At 37.2% G+C, this 12,361-nt stretch overlaps 1 protein-coding gene and 1 pseudogene across 3 annotated transcripts in view; one reads left to right on the top strand and one right to left on the bottom strand.

Annotated features, from left to right (window-relative positions):
• The window catches only part of NOL4 (nucleolar protein 4), a 509,886-nt gene that overhangs the window by 261,911 nt on the left and 235,614 nt on the right, over window positions 1-12,361 (top strand). The gene's annotated exons all lie outside the window — the stretch shown is intronic.
• LOC102831039 lies at window positions 11,024-12,189 on the bottom strand (annotated as a pseudogene).

The following is a 12,361-nucleotide window of genomic DNA, read 5'->3' as shown; positions in this document are numbered from 1 at the left end:
GTACTATAGGATAAGCACTGGACTTCAAACAGCAAAGTTGGCAGTTCAAACCCACAAACTACTGCTCAGAAACCCTGTACAAGGTCGCTGTGAGTTAGAACCAACTCGACGGCACTTAACAACAAATACAACAATCTGTAGTTCAGGGTAGAACTCTTAAAACTTATAAAGAGCAAGTGACAAATCTGTTACTTCACTCCTCACCCCATCCCCTAAACCCTAGAAAACAAACTAGAGCAGCTTATCTCTCCTAATGCAGACTTTGGACAAAAACTAAGATAATTCAATTCTCTTTTTTCCCCGGAGAGAGAAAAACTGAGAGTTCCTATATATGGTGTTATGCACAGAACTTATCAAACAAAACTGTGTAATGGAGAATTGCTAAGGAAATATAGATATTTACTGATACAACAGAATAAAGTATACAAATAAAAATTAATAATTAAAAATAGAACATATTTTCCCACTTTGTTCCTCAGCCTAAATTTTATTGAAGGTGTTCCTAACCAGGTTAAAAAAACAACAACAACAAAATCCAACCTCATATGTCACTTAGACTGTGCTCATTTTTTTGGAAGCACAATGACAATTGAACTAGAGTCAGTGTTGGAACACCCAATAAGCAAGGTAAGCATGGATTACATGTGCTTACTTACTAGTTGTAGTGAATAATTTCATAGCTTTTCAACACATCAAAGATTGTGCAGGTAGACATGAGACTGGTATCTGTCTCCCAATCTTACAGCATCTTCTTACAGACTCAAAGTCTTGTTTCAAATTTACATTCCCTGACAGGGCCGAAGCACCCAGTAAGAAAGCTAAGCAAGTACTTATTTGTGCTTATTGATTAATCTGTAGTGAACAGCTTCATAGTTTTCACCACATCAAACACAGTGGTAAAACCCATGTGGAGTAGCTCACTACAGATTAGTAAATTCCTGCGTGCACAACAAGTAACTTCCTGCTTGTCTTGCTTATTCAGTAATCTGCTTTTACCATAGCCAAATGCTATATGATAAAGATTGTTTCAGATTTGTTACTTTTCTGAGGCAAATTTAGTTTAGTCCCTTCTCTATCACAATATGACTTAGTGAGGCCTAGGCCATCTTCCCAAACCTAATTATCACTGGAGTTATTGCTCCAGGGATCTTAGAAAGAGCTAGTGATACCATTCTTGAATGGTATCATTCAGAGGTTTGAATTGTCATTTAAAAAGTTAAGGAGTCCGTTTAAGAACAAAAATCTTCAGGACATCAAGATCTTCCTGATGATTCTAAGTGTTATCAGGTGATCTTGAAATTATCTGAGCTTTTGTATAGAGAATCAAGAGAAAATAACAGAGAAAGTAATGACACAGAAAATTCACACACAGCATCTACTAGGGAACTCTCAACAAACAAACATATGCAGGAGGCATTCGTACACGCTTTTCCTGATTGTCAGTTCTCATGGTAACTGAGTATAGTTTATGAAACTGCCCTGTCTGGTTAACAGTTGGCAGATGGATAACAGAAAATATTGACAAAAAATCTCCAAGACCAAAGGTGATACTGTAATATGAACACCTTTTTTATTTGCTCTTAAAGGGAAATTAAGGTTCAATTTGAGCATTAACAAAAGATTGAATCCTAAAACATATTGTTACATTAGAAAGACCACTTTACAAAATTGTTATATAGCAAATTTTCTCTTCTCTTTCTTAAACTGAAGTTTATGCTGATGTAAAAAGCTTTTGTTTATATTCTGTTTATATATATTATATAAAGCTCTATATACCTCAGGACAAACATATTAAGATACTAAATGCATCTGTAGTCCCATTGCATGTAAATAAATATGAAGGTAGTGTGGCATGAGAGAAGATAGCTGGAGCATCGTATGATGATATTACGTCTAAGGACAGGTGGAAGCCAGTGGGCATTTGTGACCCAAGAGGAAAATAATGGGAGCAGAGCTCTGTGAAGGTATATTGGACAAGTGTTCAAGTGTGGATTAGGATGATAGTTTTTATGAATGAGAGCCTGAACTAGTTTAGGACACGGAGAATTGAAAATAAAGAATGAGTGAGAGAGAAAACACAGAGATATGATTATGGAATTTTATTTATCAATTTATTAAACCAGGACATATTCGGTCTCTGCCATGTGCCACGTGCTAAGATAGGTAGTAAGAAGTATAGAGCACAATGTTAAAATTCAGCTTTCATAAAATACTAAGTCTGGTGGGCATAACCCATAGATAGGCAATCATTCCATCTTGTGATATTTTGTTGTTAACTGCCCTCAAGTCAACTACCAACTCATGACAGTTCTTAACTCAGTGAAACAAAATGCTGCCTACTCCGGAGCCATCCCATGATCAGTTGAGGACTGGAATGTTATGATCCATAGGTTTTTCATTGCCTAATGTTTGAAAGTAGATTGCCAGATCTCTATTCCTAGTTATTAGTCTGGAAGCTTGACTGAAAACTTTTCTACATCGTAGATAGCATCAGGCAAATATTCTGTGACAGCTAGATGGTGGCTGTGCTTAAGGTGCCAGGATTGGAACCATGTTGTCTGCATGAAAGGTGGGAGTTCTACCATGAAACTACCTATGCCTCATTTGGTGGGAGGTGACAAGATAAAGTAACCACAGGGGATAGACTTGGTTAGTTATTGGATAGCATTAAAGAAAGAACCTCTATGCCTGGAAATGCATGGTCGCCTTTATTAGACATAGGGAAAATCAATAGTTATAGGAGTTTATGAGGCGACTACTGGAGGTAATGTGGGGGTGGGGAAAGAGGAGAAATTAATTAATTTTAGACAACTTAAGTTTGATCTTTAAACCATTGTGATGGTTAAGGTTATGTGTCTACTTGGGTAGACGATGATTCTCAGTGGTTAGCAATGTAATAATGTAATTTGAGAGTTATATGGTGATATAATTGTCCTTCATTTAAGTGAGATAATATAATTTCAGAAGTGTGTATTACACATTATTTCACATTACATTTCCAGATTGTGATCTGATGTGAACAACAATCAGTTGAAAAGGGAATTACCTCAAGGGCATGGCCTGTATTCAACATCTGTGCAGACTTAAAAAAACTTGATGGGAAAATGGAACTGAAAGATAATGGAATTTTTTTCACAAACTTTTGAAACCCTCATATATATGGATGTTCTGGCAAAGTTCACTGCCTTTTTTGGTTGTCCTGAATCCTTCATCCAGCTCTGACATCAAGGTCTTGAGACTTGACTTAGTGCCTATGTATTGCTTGCCAGTCTTGGGATTCTTCACCCTCCTCGGCCTGTGAGCCAGCTGCCTATTGTCTTACCTACCAACTCTGGGACTTATTGTACTCTGAGGCATGGAGCCAACAGCCTGCTATCTGATCTACTGATCATGGGTTGGTCAGCCTCTAAAGTTACATGAGTCAGAAGAAACCTACAGCCTGATTTCTGACTCACAGAATTCAGATTTTATAATTTCTGTAACCCTGTATAACTAGAGTCCTGATGTGGTGCTGTGGGTTAATGTGCTGGACTGCGAAGTCAGTTTGATTTACAAGGTTGGTGGTTCAGGCTCACCAGCTGCTTCTCAGAATACCTATACAGGGTCACTATGGGCCACAACCAACTCAATGGCACTTAACAATAACAATAATAACTTGTAGGAGTCCTGGTATGGCACTGTGGGCTAAAACACTGGACTGTAAGCTTGGTTTGAACCACATGGTCAAACTCACCAGCTGCTCTTTGGAAACCCTATACAGGGCTGCTATGAGTCAGAAATAACTCAGCGACAACAAAAACAACATAACCATGTAAGCCATTTCCTTGAGATGAATCTCTTTTTGTAGATACATATATAAGCTTCACTAATTTGCTTTTCTAGAGAACTCAGCCTAAGACAGTCATATAGAATAAATACATTTCATTGAAATAGGTAAGTTATGCAACATACACTTTATTTTAAAAGGTCACATTTTATGACATGGTGTTTCTAGTATGCCTACTCCAAACATATCTGTTATGTCATCCAACTTTTCATATTTACTACAATAGTAAAATTTCTATTTTACTGTCTTATATATTAACAACATACATCTGGCAGTGACGAATGCCAAACTGGAAGATGAGAATAGCACTGGGTGTGATAATTAAGGTTATGTGTCAATTTGACTGTGTCATGATTCTCAATGGTTTGGCAGTTATATAATGGTGTAATTTGGCAATTATGTAATATCATTTGACATGCTCCATTTAGTCTTATAGGGTTGTATGATAGGTAAGGTTTTGTGTCAACTTGACTGTTCCAGGTTTCCCTGTGGTTTGGCAGCTGATATGTGATTATTTCCATGGTGACATCTAATACAGGCATAGTTAACTCTGTAATGATGGACTATGAGAAGCCAATCAGATGAAAGGATGTTTTTGTGGGGGTGTGGCCTGCTCCCAATATAATGGACATGCAGGAAAACTTGTTCTCTTTTCTGGATCAAGGTTGTCCTCCAACCTTTGGTTCTTTGAATCTGATCCAGTGACTTACTCTATTGTTTGTTTGCTAATCTGCCTGCTGGGCCCACCCACTGATCTTGGTTCACCAGGCCTAGACTTGGGACTCCTGTCTGTCCATCTGCCTGCCAGGTCCACCTGCAATCCTGGCTTAGTGGACCTGGACTGGGACTCTCCCACCTTTACTACTGTGGTCCATTTCTTTGATAGAAACATCTCTTTATGTATGTATGTGTATATATATATATATATATAAGCTTTACTAGTTTTGCTTTTCTCAAGAACCCAGTCCAACACAGGTTGCTGTGAGTCAGAATTGACTAAACAACAATGAATTTGCTTTTCTGGTTTAGGGAAATTTTTTACTTTGATGTTATAATTTTTTGTGTGTGTCGATAAAAGACTCTTTATTCATGGCTGTACATTGATCTCAAAAAGTCTGTAACCATCCAATAATTTTTTTGCTGTTATCATTTTTGTCTCTGTGTGCCATTGAACTGGTTCTGAGTTGTAGCAACCCTGCATAGGCTTTCTAGGGCTATAAATCTTTACAGGAGCAGAAATCTTCATCTTTCTCCTGTGGAGTGGCTGATAGATTCAAAAAGATTAAAAAATATATACATATTGTTGTTGTTAAGTGCCGTCGAGTTAGTTGGTTCCAACCCATAGAAACCCTGTATAGGGTTTCTGAGGAGCAGCTGATGAGCTTGAACTACTGACTTCGCAGTTCAGATGGCTTTGCTGTCTGGCACATTAACCCACAGTGCTACACTAGGACTTTCTCTACATATACATATATTCAATACAAAGGACAAAAGTATATACTCGGCTTAATTTTGGAGAAACCCACGTTTGTAGAAATTACCCAATTAGTTGGTATAAAAATATTTTATTTGCCTTTTATATCTCAATAAAATCACAGTTATAGAAATTACCTAGTCAGTTAGGGAAAAGAGTGTTTTATTTTTCTTTTATATCTGAATAATTGACATTATGCTCTTCTATTGTAGTTCTGAAATGATAATAATTAAAATAACAAATAACATTTGTTTGGGCTTTACAGTTTATAATTCATGGGGAATTAAAACAATCCTGCCCCAATAAAAGCTCCACTGTAACACAATGTAAGACTGGATTTATATACATGATGGCGCTTAACACCAACAAAGACACATGACTGACTACAAAGTCTGCACAGAATTTCCCACAAATTTATATAGTACATAAAATTTTAAAAACTATTGAAATATCTTTTATCTCCTAGAGAGTTAAATGGATGTGACTTGTGATTATTTATTTATCTGGTGACAGAGAACCTTGCATGAATTCTGTAGTTACAAGAAGTCCCTAACTTGGATTGGTAAATAAAAGGTTTGGGTCTCTTTATTTTTTTCAGAAGCAGATGCTGGAGAGGCAGCTGCCATTGCCTCTTTCTTCTCAACAAAAATTTCTTAATTTTTTCTTTAGACAATGTGCCTTTTTATACACATTATCTCATTTGATTATGACAAAACTGCAAAACATGTATAATTATTATTATATCCGGTGTTGTCTCACAGAAACTTAGCCCATAGACCAGCGGTGGGGAATCTGGCCCACAGCCTGTGTAAAGCTTGCAGAATCATTTTCTGGCCCTGCCAAGGAAATCACAGTTCCAGCCATCACGTTGTTGTTGTTGTTAAGTGCCGTCGAGTCGATTCCGACCCGTAGTGACCCTATATAGGATTTTTGAGGAGTGACTGGTGAGCTTGAACCGCCGACCTTGCAGTTCAAATAGCTTTGCAGTCTGACACATTAATCCACAGCGCCACACCAGGGCCACCGGGCCATCATATTAAGTGTGAGTTAATTAAATGTTTGACCAAATGGCGGTGGTGGTGGTGGTAGCATGCCGTGGAGTCCGTTCCAACTCATAATGACCCTCATAGGGTTTCTGAGGCTGTACATCTTTACAGGGGCAGAAAGCCTAAACTGCTGATCTTGAGGTTAGCAGCCCGACTCGTAACCACTATGCTACCATGTTGTTGTAGCTGCTGTTGTTAAGTTCCATCGAGTTGGTTCTGACCCATAGTGAACCTGTTTAGGATTTCCAAGTAGCAGCTGATGAGCTTGAACCACTGACCTTAAAGTTCAAACGACTTTGTAGTCTGACGCATTAGCCCATAGCACCACACTACACTACCATAAAGCAGACTAATTTTTAGTTTGATAGTTTTGTATGATCCGCAAATGATGTTATAAAAATACAAATGGCCCTTAGCAAAAAAAAAAAAAAAAGTTTCCCACCCGCGCTATGGAGTCCTGGTGTGATGTTGTAGGATAAGCACTCAACCATAAAATTGGTTTGAAATGCAACGTCCTGGTTCAAATTCACCAAACTCTCCTCTGCTATGAGTTAGAACCAACTCAACATCACTTAACAATAACAACCCTTTGTTGTGGCTGTTTTATTTTTTGTTAAGTTTTTATTGTGAACTGAGTGATAGTTCACATGGGGGAACATCAGCTTTATACCATCGTGACATTGCAATGATTACAACCTCCTCTGTACCATCATTCAACAGTATCTGCTTCCATTCCCTCTGTTTTTTTGTGTGGGGGGGAGGGGTTGTATACAAAAACATTCAGAAATATATAAGAATTTTTAAAACGCATACTTAGTTAAGTAGCCAAAGGGCACATTCTGCAAGCCTGCCTCCTGGTCACCAGCCCCCAGTCCTGAAGGGAATTTTTATAGACAGAAATGTCCTAGGATTCAGAAGATTATTCATCTATCCATTCATTTGCCATTCATTCATCACTTAAATCAATTCCTACTATGTGCACTTCCTGTGTAGGTACACTTGCAAGGGCATGAAGAAATCAGAAATTATCCTTCCTCTCAAAGATAATATGGGGGAAATATTTGGCTAGATGCTCTGCTAATATTAACTGGTTTAATGGTGTGGATTATTCTATAATCTAGGTTGTGCAGCTAGCTGTTCATTTTCCCTATCAGGAAATTGAGATTCAGAAAGATTGCATTCAAACTACCCAGATTGTAGGAGGCAGAGAGGAGTTCTGAATCCCTTCTGACTGCAAAGTTTCTCTAAACTGCAGTGTTACTCAGTGTAGTTCATGAGTGTGTAAAAAGTTCTGTGGAGAAGGTTAAAGTGTTGACAGAAAGGAGGAAGTGGTAACAAGATGGCGGAGGGAATTAAAGAAGACGTTAACAGATAAATGCATTTTTCTGAATTGATATGTAGAAGTAATAATAATGATTTTATGGAATTCTTTAGCAAATTTAAGGAGATAACTAAAATGAAGAAACTTGTGTTGCTCAAGGTGCTTCATAAATGATGTTGTTCTGACTCATAGGGACCCAGTCCTGTACCTTCCTCACAATCGTTGCTATGTATGTTCCTAGTGTTACATCCACTGTATTAATCCATCTCATTGAGGGTCTTCCACTTTCTTGCGGTCTCTAACCACCTCATGTCTTTTCATTTAAATCCCTTAGCTCCTGCTCAGCATTTTCTTTCTTTTTCTGTGCTTCCTTCATTCTGATTGGTGTCCCCAAAACTGTTATTCTATAATGGTTCCCCTCTTTCACTTACCTAAAAGTTTGGGAGATTATTAGTTAAACTCAATATTTGATCTTCCATAAAAACCTATCTGGGTTCACAACAATTAGGTAGGTATGGTGGACATATTCCTCTTGTGGAAATGCCCTCACTTTCTCTGACCCAATTTGCCTCTTTACTTGCAGATAAATAGGGCTTGATGAGTGGGGATATCTTCAGAGTCTCACATTTACAAAAGTGAGGATACCATTACTGATTAGGAACTTGCTTCATTCTATATTCATATTCATAGATTTGATTGAATGTTTTTTGTACACAAACGTAAGAAAATTAAAGTCAGAGAAACAAATGTTAAGTTTACAATCAGATTTTAAAAAAGACTCAGTTGGTTCAATACCTAAACCAAAACGTCAAAATATACAAAAACATATTCAAAAGTTTGTGACATGTAGAAAAATTTCTCCATTTATTGGTCTTGAATGCATGCTGATACATAATTTTATATTTCTTTGCGTTACTATGTTTTGAAAGCACATGTATAACCTTACATAAGAAAAAACGCTTAAAAAATTATTCTCGTCTATGACACAACCACTTAATTGCATGTCTTTTCGTAAAAAAGCAACTATGGTATTATAAAGTTTTAACTTTATATAATTAACATTAAAAGCAGCAATACACATTGCATATGGCTGATACAATGATTTGTTAAACAAAACCCAGATACATTAAAAAAAGTTAATTAATAAGAAAATAAAATTAACCCTGCTTGTAACTTTAAAATCTTTCTAATAATTTTCACTCTAATTAAAAAAAAAAAAAAAAAGCAAGAAAAGAAAATCCACATCAACACTTTGCTAATACAGTATGTTATGTGATGGAATGCTAACTGCAAGGTCTGTACCCATTCCACAAGAGAAAGTTCAGTCCGTCATTTTCCTAAATTACAGCCTCAGAAACCCTATTCTGTGCTCTAGGGTCACTCTGAGTCAGAATTGAATAGAAAGAGTGGGTAAATGCTTTGAAAGAAATGTGGAAGAAATTGTTTTATTAGACAATGCTAGACATGTGTGGTCTAAGCCAATAAGAAAATTAAGGTGTTAACCAACTTGAGTTTTTGTTGTTGTTTTTAAATATTTAGCTAATAAGTTCCCCAGGGATGACTATTACTATTACCCATATCAGGAAAAGACATATACTGCTCTTTGTTGTTGTTGTTAAGTGCTGTTGACTTGGTTCCAACATATAGCGACCCTGTATAAGATGTCTGAGGAGTAGCTGGTAAGCTTGAATCTCCTACATTGTGATTCAAACCAACCTTGCAGTCCAGTACATTAACACACAGTGCCACACAAGGGCACCGTGCTGTTCATTGTTGTTACTGTTCAGTGCCATCAAGTCGGTACTAACTCATAGCAACCCTATACACAACAGAACAAAACACTGCCCCGTCCTGGGCCAACCTCACAATTGTTGCCACGCTTGAGTCTACCGATGCTGCCACTTGGCCAATCCATCTCATTGGGGGTCTTCTTTTTCTCTGACCCTCCACCTTGCCAAACATGATATCCTTCGCCAATGATTGGTCCCTCCTGACAACAAGTCCGAAGTATAAGAAACGAAGTTTGGCCATCCTGGCCTCCAAGGAGCACTCTGGTTGCACTTCTTCCAAAGCGCGTCTATTGGTTCTTTTGGCAGCCCGTGGCACTTTCAATATTCTGTTCCAACACCATAACTCAATAGCATCAATTCTTCTATGGTCTTCCTTTTTCACTGTCCAGCTTTTGCATGCATATGAGGCTACTGAAAATACCATGGTTTGGTTCAGGCGCACCTTAGTCCTCAAGCTGACATCTTTGCTCTTCAACACTTGAAATAGGTCTTGTGCAGCTGCTTTGCCTAATGCAATATGTTGTTTGATTTCTTGACTGCTGCTTCCGTGAGTGTTGATAGTTGATCCAAGAAGAATGAAGTCTTTGACAACTTCAATCTTTTCTCTGTTGAGAAGAATGTTGTTTATTGGCCCAGTATGAGGATTTTTGTTTTCTTTACTTTGAGATGCAATCCATACCAAAGGCTCTTTGATCTTCATAGGTATATATTTTAAGTCCTCTTCACTTTCAGCAAGCAAGGTGGTATCATCTGCATATCGTAGGTTGTTAATGAGTCTCCTCCAACCTGATGCCACGTTTTTCTTCATAGAAGCCAGCTTCTCAGATTATTTGCTCAGCATACAGGTGGAATAAGTATGGTGAAAGAATGCAACCCTGTTTCACACACCTTTCTTAATTTTAAACCATTTAGTGTGCCCAAGTTCTGTTCAAACTACTGCCTCTTGATCCATCTACAGATTCCTCATGAGCACAATTAAGTGTTCCGGAATACTCATACTTCACAATGTTGTCCATAGCTTGCCATGATCCACACAATTGAAAGCCTTTGTATAGTCAATAAAGCATAGGTAAACATCTTTTCTTTCTTTTTTTTTTTTGTTTTTTGCATTTAAAAATAGCTTTATCAGTATTTCCTTGATAGTACATAAAAAGCAAAAACAATTTTTTAGTACATGTTGCAAATATTGCATGACACCTAATGTTTCATCTGCCAGCCCTAGCCATCATTTCTTAAAGAATAGGAAGTTTAATGACTTAGATAAAAATAAATTTTATTTCCTTCAGGATTATGAAAATGTTAATTTCTTTCTAAAAATCCTTAAAAATGTGGTATAGACTTAGAAGAATAAACCTTTTCAACTGTTCCTTCAACATTTTAGGGAAAAAATCTGATTTTAAAATAAAAGTATCTGATACTTTAAAAACTATTTTATAAAATAAACATGTTAGAATTTATCATTGCATTTCTACAAATAGTGCAACAGAATAAAAATAAAAACATTATAAATGTTTGACTTTACCCTTCAGTCAATCAAAAATATATTTTTTTTTTTACCTAAAATAATCAAAATATAGGAGACGGTGGATATTCACCAGAGCCCCTCATTTTCTCAAGGTCTTCATCTGTTTCTGGACTGCTCATTGTGGATGCTTTTTCTTGGTTACTACTATCTGTATCTGTTTTCGATTGTTGTTTTTCTCACTCTAGCAGCCGTGATTTTTTGAATTTCCATCCATCAGCCACATCTAATGCTTTATGCTTCGTTATATGCTGCGTGCAAGTTTGACTGGTTTCATGAACATCATCCGTGTATTCTACCATTAAGGTCAGTTTGTCAACCATTTCAAGATGGTGGTTGGTGTTACAGCAAGTTTTAGAAACGTGTCTGTTTTTCAGAGAGATAACACATGAATGAAGAAGTTCAGAATCTGGAAATAATGTCCTTAAAGCCTGACAAAGAAAAATGTTTCCCTGGGGTTCTTCTGGGTTATTCCTCTCTCCTGCTACTTGAATCTGTGCTTGTTTTCTTTTTCTGATTTCTTGTTTTAATCTGTTTACATCTTTTAGAAGTTTCTCTACTGCTCTCTCACTGCTTTTTACTTCTTTACATACACTCCTTAATTCTTCTTGTAACGAAGCATACGTTTTGTTTATCTTATGTACATTCTTTAAAGATCCATCTTCTTCAAAAAAATCAGAGCTGTGTGCTTTTACTGCTCGGTTGAAACCCATGTACGTACAGGAACCTGACGTCGTTTTGTAACCCAGCTGTTCAGACATACCCAGATTGGCAACCACTAAAGGTACTCTATGAAAAAGTCCTTCTTGAGGTTTATGTAAGGCATGTTCCAACCAATGAGTAGAGCAGTTGTCTGTTATTATACTTGGTGTTAGTAGTAGGAAAACAAGCTCTGGATTTGAAAGATGCTTTATTATGTTTTTGTGAAGCAGTCTCTCTCTGAATGTCATAATCTGATCTGAATGACATCGGAATTTGTACCAACCTACCACATTCTAAAAAGCTGATGGCATGGAATATACTTCTGAATATCAATTGTATAAACAACTTCAACATCATCCATTTACGAGTCAGTAATGCTATTCTTGGCTTCACCTTTCACTTCCCAAAGGAGAAAACCTTCTGTGTCCGAGTTGGTGTTGAGGTGCTGGAAGGCCAATGAGCCGAGCACAAAACTGGAGAGCACCTTGGACGTGCTCTCACCCTTCATGATCACACGAGACTGCAGAAAAGTGGTAAACATCTTTTTTATATTCTCTGCTTTCAGCCAAGATCCATCGGACATTAGCAATGATATCCCTCATTCCACATCCTGTTCTGAATCTGGCTTGAACATCTAGAAGTTCTCTGTCAATGTATGCTTGCAGCCATTTCTGTATTAC

Source organism: Chrysochloris asiatica, unplaced genomic scaffold (genome assembly GCF_000296735.1).
Source record: "Chrysochloris asiatica unplaced genomic scaffold, ChrAsi1.0 scaffold00015, whole genome shotgun sequence".
NCBI lineage: Eukaryota > Metazoa > Chordata > Mammalia > Afrosoricida > Chrysochloridae > Chrysochloris > Chrysochloris asiatica.
The sequence above is the reverse complement of the archived record's forward strand: the minus strand, read 5'-3'. Positions and strand labels throughout refer to the sequence as shown.